The 12,172-nt window shown below is 45.7% G+C and overlaps 1 protein-coding gene across 12 annotated transcripts in view; it reads left to right on the top strand.

The window, feature by feature from the left end:
• The first annotated feature begins 11,721 nt into the window (after positions 1–11,721).
• Positions 11,722–12,172, top strand: part of LOC134338834 (deleted in malignant brain tumors 1 protein-like) — a 68,491-nt gene continuing 68,040 nt past the window's right edge. For 8 of the 12 annotated variants that reach the window (XR_010016294.1, XM_063034943.1, XM_063034954.1 and 5 more), the window contains exon 1: positions 11,970–12,165. The gene's annotated coding sequence lies outside the window, so the exon portion shown is untranslated. Of the gene's footprint in view, positions 11,922–11,945; positions 12,166–12,172 lie in introns of those variants that run through there. The other 4 variants (XM_063034950.1, XM_063034949.1, XM_063034940.1 and 1 more) reach the window with 4 other exon arrangements.

Genomic DNA, 12,172 nt, shown 5'->3' with positions numbered 1-12,172 from the left:
GAAGTCAAAGGGAATCACACGCCTCGACTCAAACACTCGTACTATGCCTATTCTGACGATTAGACATAAAAGTAGTTAAAATTGGCATTCAGTTCTAAATATCTTTTCTTCAGTCTTGACGTAGCAAAGTCCAATATATTATACCTGGATCAGATGGACTACATCACTGCGTTCTGAAATAAGACGATAAGATATAGGAGCAGAAGTAGGCCATTCCGCCCATCGAGTCTGCTCTGCCATGCAATCAAGATCCAATTCTTCCAAATATCTCCACTCCCTTGCTTTCACCCCCTTTGATGCCCTGGCTAATCAAGAATTGTTAGCAGAAGTGATTGCGGTAGCATTCGTAGTGTTCTTTCAAAAATCAATATATTCTGGAATGGTTCTGGAAATTTGAAAATTTTACTCCATTCTTTAAGAAGACAGGAAATTATAGACCAGTTAGCTTGACTTCAGTGGTTGAGAAGATATTGGATGATGTTTTCGATAATTAAGGATGAAGTTTCGGGCAGTTGAATCCAGATTTTAAGCCATGTAGAAGTAAGCGTGGTTTACCTAAAGGGAAATCTTTCCTGATAAATCTGTTCCAATTCTTTGATAGTTAAAGGAATGCCAGTGATGTTTCATTGGATGTTCAGAAGGCCTTTGACAGGATGCCTCTCTTGAGGCTGCTGAACAAGATAAGATTCTGTGGGATTACAAGGAAGATACTAGCATGGAAGGAAAATTGGCTAACAAGCAGAAATCAAAGAGTTGGAATAAAGGGGGGCTTTTCTGATTAGCTGCCGCTGATAAAGTGGTGTTTCGCAGAGGTCTCAGTTGTGACCGCTTCTTTTCACGTTACTGTATATGTCAATGATTTGGATAATGAAACTGATGGCTTCTGGCCACGTTTCTGGACGATGCAAAGATAAGTGGAGGGGCAGGTATTGTTGAAGAAGCAGCGTGTCTGCAGAAAGAATTGGATGGATCAGGACAACGGGTAAAGAAATGGCATATGAAATAAAGTGTAGGGAAGTGTATGCACTTTGGTAGAAGGAATAACGACGTAGACTATTTTATCTACGTGGACAAATGTCAGAAACCAGAGATGCAAAGGGTCTTGGGAGTACTTACACAGGATTCCCAAAAGTTTAACTTCCATTTTGAGTTGTTGCTGAGGAAGGCAAATGCGATGTGTGCATTCATTTCAAGACGGATAGAATGTAATATCAAGGATGTAATGCTGTGGCTTTATAGAACGTTGGTCAGACCACACTTGGGATACTGTAAACATCTTTGGACCCGTTGTCTAAGAAAGGATATGCTGGTATTGGAGTGGTTCCAAAGGATGTTCACGAGAATAATATCAGGAATGTGAGGATTGACGTATGTGGAGCGTTTGATGGCTTTGGACCTGCCCTCGCCATATTTCAAAAGAATAAGGGAGATATTATTGAAACATATCGAACATCGAAAGGCCTAGCTAGATTAGAAGTTGAGACGATGCTTCCTACAGTGGATGAGTCTCTGACCTGAAAGCGCAGCCTCATAATAGCCTTCCCTTTCTCCCATAGTCAACTCTCCACTCATATCAGGTATCATCTTCTATTGCTCTTTACTTTTTCTACCTATCACCTCCGAGTACTAATTTAATTTCCCCTCTCAAACCATGTGCCTTCATCTATCATTTTCTAGTTTGTACTCCTTTTCAATCCTCACATTTTATTCTGGATTCTTCCTCCTTCTTTTTCGATTCTGATGAAGTGTCTCGGTCGAAACAGCGACTGTTTACTCATTTCTGTTGATGCTGTCTCATCTGCTAAGTTACTCCAAAATTCTGTATGTGTTGCTCTGGATTTCCAGCTTCTTCAGAGTCTCCTGTGTTTATGTCTTTTGGCCGAGTTATTTTTTGAACTCAGATTCAAAATTTGAACGTGTGTACGATCAAGAATTCTACAAGCATTTCAACTTGTTATTGGATAAGTTTGGCGTGACTAGGTTCCCCTTGAACCAACTTTCCATTACGTGCTGCCTTGATGACAGCGGCAGCCACCTTGCCTCACTTCCAGAATACAGCTGTTTGGTCCGCGATTGGAACAAATGCCGTAATTCAGAAAAATTGCTTTCACACTATCTCGCAAACAGATCAGTCGACGTTGTAAAGTACATAAGCAAGCTGGTGACGCAATACGTCCAATTTAAATTGTCTGAGGATTGCATCACAATGTGCTGCTCATTTGTTCCAGGTCATCTTCCGCAGCATTCTTTCAGTCGCAGACTTACCTCAAATTCAAGATGTGGTTATTATAAGACCAAAAGACTAAAAGACAAAGGAACAGAGTCGGCCATTCGGCCCATTGTGTCTGCTCCGCCATTTTATCATGAGCTGATCCATTCTCCCATTTAGTCCCACTCCCCCGCCTTCTCACCACAACCTTTGATGACTTGGCTACTCAGATACCTATCAATCTCTGCCTTAAATATACCCAATGATTTGGCCTCCACTGCGCCCGTGGCAACAAATTCCATAGATTCGCCACCCTCTGCCTAAAAAAAATTCTTTGCATCTCTGTTCTGAATGGGCGCCCTTCAATCCTTAAGTCATGCCCTCTCGTACTAGACTCCCCCATCATGGGAAACAACTTTGCCACATCCGCTCTGATCATGCCTTTCAACATTAGAAATGTTTCTATGAGGTCTCCCCTCATTCTTCTAAACTCCAAGGAATACAGTCCAAGAGCGGGCAAGTGTTCCTCATATGTTAACCCTCTCATTCCCGGAATCATTCTAATGAATCTTCTCTGTACCCTCTCCAACGTCAGCACATCCTTTCTTAAATAAGGAGACCAAAACTGCCCACAGTACTCCAAGTGAGGTCTTACCAGTGCCTTATAGAGGCTCAACATCACATCTCTGCTCCTATACTTTATTCCTCTAGAAATGAATGCCAACATTGCATTCGCCTTCTTCACCACCGACTCAACCTGGAGGTTAACCTTAAGGGAATCGAGGACTCCCAAGTCCCGTTGCATCTCAGAACTTTGAATTCTCTCCCCATTTATATAACAGTCTGCCCGTTTATTTCTTCTGCCAAAGTGCATTAACATACACTTTCCAACATTATTTAATTTGCCACTTCTTTGCCCACTCTTCCAATCTATCCAAGTCTCTCTGCAGACTCTCTATTTCCTCAGCACTACCGGCCCCTCCACCTATCTTCGTATCATCAGCAAACTTAGCCACAAAGCTATCTATTCCATAATCCAAATCGTTGATGTACAACGTAAAAAGAAGCGGCCCCAACACGGACCCCTGTGGAACACCACTGGTAACCAGCAGCCAACCAGAATAAAATCCCTTTATTCCCACTCTCTGTTCCCTGCCAATCAGCCAACGCCCTATCCATATCATGGTCTGGTCCATGAAGTCCGCATTCCGGTTAACGGTCCGGTCCGTGGATTCAGGACTCCGGGTCTTCCAGCTGTCTTTTGTTTGACTAAATCAAAGGCACCTGATTCCCGTCTTTGGGCTTGCAATATAAGTGGCCTTGGGATTGAGTGTGGGCTGCTGGTTTGTCTTGTCAGTCTTCCTTGGAGTAAACTGCTGATAAAACCATTTGTGACACCTAGGCCTAGTTGGAGGACCACTGCTTCATGGCGCCTTGTTGCCACCTGCTGGAGTAGGCTTTGCGGTATGGATTCCGCTGTTTCCCGGGCCAGCTGAGATGCTGCCAGCCACTCCGAGCTAGGTCGGGATCCGGCTGTTTCTGTAGCCAGCTGAGATTGCTGGCTGAACTGAGACTTGGAGCTACCCCGGAGCACAGATGGAACTGTTTGTTGTTCTTTGGTGTTTGTCACTTCTTGTCCTCGCCTCCGTGGAGTAAGTCAGGCCGTCTTGACGTTGCCCTGCATGGGGACATGTCTTGTCTTTGCCTCTGTTGGGTAAGTCTGGCCGTCCTGCCGTTATCCAACAGTTGGACCTGTCCCACCTTGGTGTGGAGAAGTTGAGTCCCGGCTTGCCTTAGGATAAGTCCCGCCTCTTTGTCTATGTTCTGTCCTGTCTCAAGTTAGTGCCGTGTTAAAAATAAGTCTCTGCTTGTGGAAGGATAAATCCTGGCACTATGTTGATGTTTGGTTCCCAGTCTGTCTCTGAGCTCCAAGAACCCCAGCCCCGAGGATTCCGCAGCCCAGCCCCGAGGATCCCGCAGCCCAGCTCCAGACCTGGGAACCCCAGCCTTAAGCTATGTCATGTCCTTGCCTGGTTCTGGGGTCCGAGCTCGAGGCAAGACCCAGGTTCTGGGTCCTTGTCCAGTCTCGGTCTCGGAGTCCAAGCGTTGTCTCATAGTCCATGGTTCCTAGTCCTGGTTCTGCTTTGCCTCGCCCAAGTCTGCGCTCTTGTCCCCGCTCCTTGCCTGAACCCTGTCACGTCCTTACTCCAGTCAAGTCCTGTTCCTTGTACTTTAGTGTCTGTGTCTTGCATTTGGGTCTGTTCCCTGCACCGCCATTGTGACAGAACGAACCAGCCCTCCATGGACCCAGCGACACAGACACTGGAGATGTACTCTCGCCATCCTGGATTCCCCAGTGCCGAAACCTCTCACCCGCCTGCTCTAGTTGTCCTTAGTCCTGGAGAGCCTCTTCAGTCGCCCGGAGGCTCCCTTAGAAGGGGGGAAGTCGGGGTCGGGGTGGGGGGGGGGAAGAACTGTCATGGTTCTGTCCATGAAGTCGGCATTCCGTTTCATGGTCGGGTCCGTGGACTCAGGACTCCGGGTCTTCCAGCTATCCTTTGTTTGACTAAATAAAAGGCATCTGATTCCCATCTTTGGGCTTGCAATATAAGTAGCCTTGGGATTGAGTGTGGGCTGCTGGTTTGTCTTGTCAGTCCCCCTTGGAGAAACCTGCTGATGAAACCATTTGTGATCTCTAGGCTTGATAGGAGGACCACTGCTTCATGGCGCCTTGTTGATACTTGGAGTAGTTTTTCGCGGTATGGATTCGGCTGTTTCCCGGGCCAGCTGAGTGGCTGCCAGCCATTCCAAGCTAGGTGGGGATCCGGCTGTTTCTGTAGCCAGCTGAGGTTGCCGGCCGAACTGAGACTTGGAGCTGCACCGGAACAGAGATGGAAGTGTCTGTTGTTCTTTGGTGTTTGTCTCCTCTTGTCCTCGCCTCCGTGGGCCAAGTCAGGCCGTCTTGCTGTTGCACTGCGGGGGGGGGGGGGTACATATCTTGTCTTTGCCTCTGTTGGGTAAGTCTGGCCGTCCTGCCGTTACCCAACAGGTGGATCTGTCCGACCTTGGTGTGGAGAAGTTGAGTCCCGGCTTGTCGAAGGATAAGTCATGGCTCTATGTTGATGTTTGGTTACCAGTCTATCTCTGAGCTCCAAGAACCCCAGCCTCGAGGATCCCGCAGCCAAGCTCAAAACCCAAGACCCCAAGCCTCGAGGATCCCGCAGCCAAGCTCAAGACCCAAGACCCAGCCTGAAGCCATGTCATGTCTTCGCCTGGTTCTGGCGTCCGAGCCCGAGGCAAGACCCAGGTTCTGGTTCTGTGTCCAGTCTCGCGCTGGGAGTCCAAGCCTTGTCTCCTAGTCCATGGTTCCTAGTTCCGGTCCCGCTTTCCCTAACCCAAGTCTGCGCTCTCGTCCCTGCTCCTTGCCTGAATCCTGTCACGTCCTTACTCTAGTCAAGTCCCGTTCCTTGTACTTCAGTGTCTGTGTCTTGCATTTGGGTCCGTTCCCAGCACCCCCATTGTGACAATCCATGTATGTAACTTTCCCGTAATTCCATGGGCTCTTATCTTGTTAAGAAGCCTCATGTGTGGCACCTTGTCAAAGGCCTTCTAAAAATCCAAATATACAACATCCACTGCATCTCCCTTGTCTAGCCTACTTGTAATTTCCTCAAAAAATTGTAATAGGCTTGTCAGGCAGGATTTTCATTTGAGGAACACGCTGAGTTCTGCCTATCTTGTCATATGCCTCCAGGTACTCCATAACCTCATCCTTGACAATCGACTCCAACAACTTCCCAACCACCGATGTCAGGCTAACAGGTCTATAATATCCTTTTTGCTTCCTTGCCCCCTTCTTAAATAGCGGAGTGATATTTTCAATCTTCCAGGGCTCCAGAACCATGCCAGAATCTATCGACTTTTGAAAGATCGTCGCTAATGCCTCCGCAATCTCGACAGCTACTTCTTCCAGAACACGAGGGTGCATTCCATCTGGTCCAGGAGATTTACCTACCCTTAGACGATTCAGCTTCCTGAGTACTTTCTCTGTCGTAATTGTGACTACGCACACTTCTCTTCCCTGCCACCCTTGCTGATGTCTTCCTCAGTGAAGACTGAAGCAAAATACTTGTTCAGTTCCTCCGCCATCTCTTTCTCTCCCATTTCAATTTCTCCAGCATCATTTTCTATCGGTCCTATATCTACTCTCACCTGTCTTTTACTCTTTATATACTTGAAAAAACTTTTAGTATCCTCTTTGATATTATTTGCTAGCTTCCTTTCATAGTTCATCATTTCCCTCTTAATCATCTTCTTAGTTTCCTTTTGTAAGCTTTATAAAACTTCCCAATCCTGTCTTCCCACTAATTTTTGCTTCCTTGTATGCCCACTTCTTTGCTTTAACTTGGGCTTTGACCTCTCTTGTCAGCTACGGTTGCATCCTTTTTCCATTCGAAAATTTCTTCATCTTTGGAATATACCTGACTTACACCTTCCTCACTTCTCGCATAAACTCCAGCCACTGCTGCTCTGCCGTCCTTCCCGCCAGTGTCCCTTTCCAGTCAACTTTGGCCAGTTCCTCTCTCATGGCACTATAATTTCCTTTACTCCACTGAAATACCGACACATCAGATTTCGGCTTCTCTTTTTCAAATTTCGCAGTGAACTCAATCATGTTATGATCACTGCCTCCTAAGAGTTCCTTCACCTCAATCTCTCTAATCACCTCCGGTTCATTACACAATACCCAATCCAGTACAGCCGATCCCCTAGTGGGCTCAGCACCAAGCTGTTATAAAAAGCCATCTCGCAGACATTCTACAAATTCTCTCCCTTCAGATCCAGTGCCGACCTGATTTTGCCAATCCACTCGCATGTTTAAAATCCCCCACAATTATCATAATACTGCCCTTCTGACAAGACTTTTCTATTTCCTGTTGTAATTTGTAGTCCACATCACTGCAACTGTTTGGACGCTCCCTCGACTCGTCAGTTCAGGGTTCATCTCATTTTGTTGAAACGATGCATTTGGTCAGTTGTAGAATCCTGTATTCACCCATTATTGTCACGAGTAGAAATCCACAGTGAAATGCTTGTGTTACGGCGAGCAGAAAGAACTAACCCTTTTCGGTCGGATGACAAGCAACTGACTTCCACTGATTTCCCGTCGTCCTGACAACGGCTAGCATATTCTTCGATAGACGTTTAAATAGTCGTGCTCTGGTTGCACTGTTAATTTTTTTGGCTGCTGATTTTACCGGAATAAGGTTTACTTTGTGTTCTGGCTTTGTTCTATCTCCTGGCTTAGGGTCTCATTACTTGCTACTTGTATGGAAGGAGCAGCTAGCAGAAGTGGTGGATGCGGGTTGGATTTACACAATAAGAGAAATCAGGATAGGTACATAGATTAGATTGAGGACACGCAGTCCTCTTTTATTGTCATTTAGTAATGCATCCATTAAGAACTGATAGAATATTCCTCCGGTGTGATATCACAGAAACACAGGCCAGATCAAGACTGAAAAACTAATAAAAACCACATAATTATAACATATAGTTACAACAGTGCAACAATACCATAACTTGATGAAGAACAGGCCATGGCACAGTAAAAAAGTTCAAAGTCTCTCGAATGTCCCTTATCTCACACAGACGGGAGAAGGAAGAAAACTCTCCCTGCCATGCCCGACCACAGTCCGATTCTGAGTCGTCCGAAAAGTTCGAGCCTTCGATCAACCCTCCGTCACCCAGTACCGAGCACCATTTCTATCCGAACGCTTCGAGCTCAGCGTCGGTCGCCAGCAGCAGGCAAAGCCGGGGATTTTGGGGCCTTCCTTCCGGAAGATTCTCGATCGCGCAGTAACAGCGGCAGCGAACCAAAATTTCAGAAATTTCTCCAGATGTTCCTCTGTGCTTTCACGTCTGTCTCCATCAAATCAGAATTGTCCACGGCCCCTATTTAACAGATGCAATATCATTTCACCGGAGAGCTGCGCCCGCTGCGTCGCGGTGCCATCTTCTCCTCCCGCCTCATGGGAGGGGTATTGAGGGCAATGGTCCAGATGCAGGTGGATGGGACTAGGAATATTCAGAGGTCAGTCCGAACTAGTTTCTGTGCTGTAGTCGTTCTGTGACACTAAGACTTTATGAATCTATGACGCTGTTCAACACTAGATGAGTCTGAGGGCCTGTTTCTGTGCTGTAGCGTTCTATAACTCCTTGACTCGATGACAATATACTCAATATATTACCTAATGCATTGAGCTATCCCGAGACGTACTGGAATATATATAGGCTTTCAAAGTAAACAAAAATGTAGTGGAAATGATAGAGATTGTCCTCCCGACATAGGAAGGTGCAAAATCTTCAGGCAGACAATTAATGCATATTCCGGCACTAGTGCCGCCAACAGTGATGGCAATCCGTTCTGCTAGCTCCATGCAAAAGTTATTTTCTTACTTTTTCATTTTCACATATGTTCGCAATTGCATAAACCACACGTCAGATCAATGGCAAAGTTTACGTTTCGAACTGTTTAACGTGCCCGCCCGAAGCAAAGAAAATAGGGACAAACCGCGTTTCTGAGCAAACTCACGACCTTTCCTATTAATGTGTAATGAGCAAAATGTTCACAATGCACTGCGGGCTAACTACCTCAGTTTGTGTTACGCAATCGAGTCGTGCCTGTTCCTCACTTTGTCATAATTTTTTTTTACATGGAAGTGGACGCCGAGTAATTTACGAGGAGTTCAGTCATCAGAAGCCGTGTTATCTTGCAAAAGACATCTCTAGAATATACTCTCAGTGATCACCTCCTCTTTGTAGTCGTCTGCTTCTGCAGCCCGACCAATTCAAATTTCAACACGATATGCCTCTGTTCTAACATTTGGTTATTTCAGTTAATAACGCCTTCCTGTTAGCTTGAAACTATCTGGCCATTCCGATTTGACTACTCTCATTAACAAGGCGTTTTCACCCACATCACTGTCGCCCACTGGAAATTTTTTTGCCTGTTTCTCGCATCATTCTCTTTAAATTCCAGAGACAGTTGTGAGTGAAAATCCTGGGAGATCAGCCGCTTCCGAGATAATCAAGTCACCCTGTCTAGCACCAACGGTCAAAGTCAGACAGATCACATTACTTCCCCATTCTGATATTAAGTCTGAACAATTGTACCTCGTGACCCTGTCTGCATGTTTTCTGCATTGAGTTGCTGCCACAAGATTGGGAGTTAGAGGGGCATGAGAGAGGCTCAGGCCAATGTTGGTTGGAAGGACACACCAGCAGAGATGACGGCAGACACCAATGGCTAGTGCTTCTGGGAGCAATTCGGAACGCGCAGTATAGATGCATCCCAAAGAAGAAGTATTCTAATGGCAGGAGGACACAACCGTGGCTGACAAGGGAAGTCAAAACTACATAAAAGCAAAAGTGATGGCATTTACTACATCAAGAGTTAATGCGAATTTAGGTGATTAGGAAGCTCTTAAAAAGGAACAGAGGGCAGTTAAAGAAGCCATACCGGGGGACGGGGGGGGGGGGGTTGGGGGGGAGATTAACTATGAAGGTAAGCTAGCCAAAAATATCAACAAAAATACGGAAAGTTTATTCAGGTATATAAAGTAAAAGAAAGACAAAAGTACATAAAGTACCCCTGGAAATGACACGGGAGTAATGGGGGACAAGGAAATGGCGGACGAGCTAAATAAGCATTTTTCATCAATATTCATTGTGGAGGTCACGAGCAGTATGTCAGAAGTTCGAAAGTGTCAGGGTCAGAGGCAATTGCAATTATTACGGATCGGTGCTTGGCAAGCTGAAATGTCTGACCGTGAATAAGTTACCTAGATTAGATGGACTACACCCAACGGTTCTGATGTAGGGAGCTGAAGAGATTGTGGGGGCATTAGTAATGATCTTCCAAGCATGACTAGATACTGGCGTGGATCTGTAGGACTGGAAAATTGTAGATGTCACTCCACTCTTCAGGAAGAAAGTGAGATGAAAAGCAATAATAGGCCAGTTAGACTAACCTCAGTGGTTGACAAGAAACTGGAGTTGATTGTGAAGAATGTATTCTCAGGGTACTTGGAGGCATATGATAAAATAGGACAACGTCAGTATGGTTTCCTTAAGGGAAAAGCTTAACTAAAAATCTGTTAGAATTATTTGTGGAAATAACAAGTAGGATAGACAAGGGAAAAACGGCGGATGCTGTATGATTGAATTCTCAGAAGGCCTTTGACAAGGTGCCGCTAATGAAATCCCTTAAACAATTCAATTAATTTGATACAGCATCGTTCAAAATATGTTGACATTTTACAGACCTGCTTCCCTCTTAAGTCACTGAGTGAAAGCTAAATGCATTATACTCATGAGAAAAGCGGCCTAGCGATTTGTAATGGTTCTTTGTCTTTCACCTGAAAGTTGCACCCCTCCCGCAAGCAAGCAAGGTCTGTATAATTTCTGTAAATATCCTTTGGAGTACAAATAGAAATCGCACAGAAGTGCGATTCGCATGAGAACGTATCCTTCTCGAGCTGGAGCAGAGCCAGAAAAAACTCTGACAACTTGGAGAAAAATAAAACATTTTGTTAACCATTAATTCCACTTAGAACAAAAACTGCGCAATAAGTGTTTTGAGGCATCCGACAGGGTGAAGTGTGAGGGCGGGGTAGAACAGCAAGCGAAACGTAGCGGTTTAATGAAATTAAACATCATGAAGCGCACGTGAGCAATTGCTGAACCATACATAGAGTTGAGCAGATGGAGATAGAGAAATATGGATAGGTAAACAGAGAGAGGGGAGGGGAGGGGAGAGCGGTAGAGAAAGGGGGAGTGAGGGGGGAAAGAGAGAGAGAGAGGAAGAGAGGAGAGGGAAGGAGAGCGAGAATAGGGAGATGGATAGTGATAGCCACAGAGACAGAGGGGAAAGAGTGAGAGGGAGAAAGATAGAGATAGAGAGAGAGAAAATAGGCAGATCGACAGCGACGAACACAGAGACAGAGACAGACAGGGGAGTAGAACCGAGGTACAGAGGTGAAAGCCGAAAGGGGAGATGGAGAGAGTGGGTAGGCAAATGGGCCTAAGGCGACTGGGAGGAGATGGAAAGGAGAGAGAAGGATGAAGGGCGAGATCGAGGAAAATAAGAAAGGATACTGAGAGTGCGAGAGGGAGGTGGCATGGTAAAAGATAGATGCACAACGAGATCAAGAGAAAACGAGTGGTGTAGACTAAGGCTCAGAGTATACGGGCCTGATATGCAGAAGCCTAACGTGAAGCAGATAGTAATAGTGAGAGGGAAGTCAAGATGCAGTGGAGGGAAAGGTATGGTGAGAAGAAACAAAGAGCGAAGTTGAGATTGAACAAAGGGAGAGTAATCAGAAATAGGGTTAAGATAGAAAGGCAGAGAGAGAAGGAGAGAGTGAATGAGTGAATGAGAGACAGGGATAGAGAGGAGAGATAGACAGAGAAAGAGAGACAGCTAAAGTGAAAAGTTCATTGCAGAGAGGAGGATTTTCCCCAACGGTGTAAGCACCACACAAACAGAGTCCAGGGAAGTGTAAACACATTGAGAGCATTAAGCCTCCGAGTGCGTACAGAGTCCTAGTTAATGTCAACATAGCAGGACATTCACCCTCAGTTCGCAAACACAGAGGGTACACAGGTCGCGAGAATGACAACACGGCACTGGATACGTGGCCAATATAATGTAAGTACCAATGTGTAGACAGAACACGGGTATTGCCCTTGTGTAAAGACAACAGAAGCACGTTCCTCTGTGCTTGGTCCGTGCGGAACACTGGTATGCACAGATTGAGCTGGGTTAAGGGTTAGGCTTTAGCTGAAAACGTCGATGCTACTAGGGCGGCTGGGGTGGTTGCGGAATTGCGATTCATTGTAGAGCAAGTATGGATGAACAACATGTACGATTCCAAGTTTCGATATGAAATCCGGTATGTG

The sequence above is a fragment of the Mobula hypostoma genome, chromosome 28, assembly GCF_963921235.1.
Source record: "Mobula hypostoma chromosome 28, sMobHyp1.1, whole genome shotgun sequence".
NCBI classification, from domain to species: Eukaryota; Metazoa; Chordata; class Chondrichthyes; order Myliobatiformes; family Myliobatidae; genus Mobula; species Mobula hypostoma.
The sequence above is the reverse complement of the archived record's forward strand: the minus strand, read 5'-3'. Positions and strand labels throughout refer to the sequence as shown.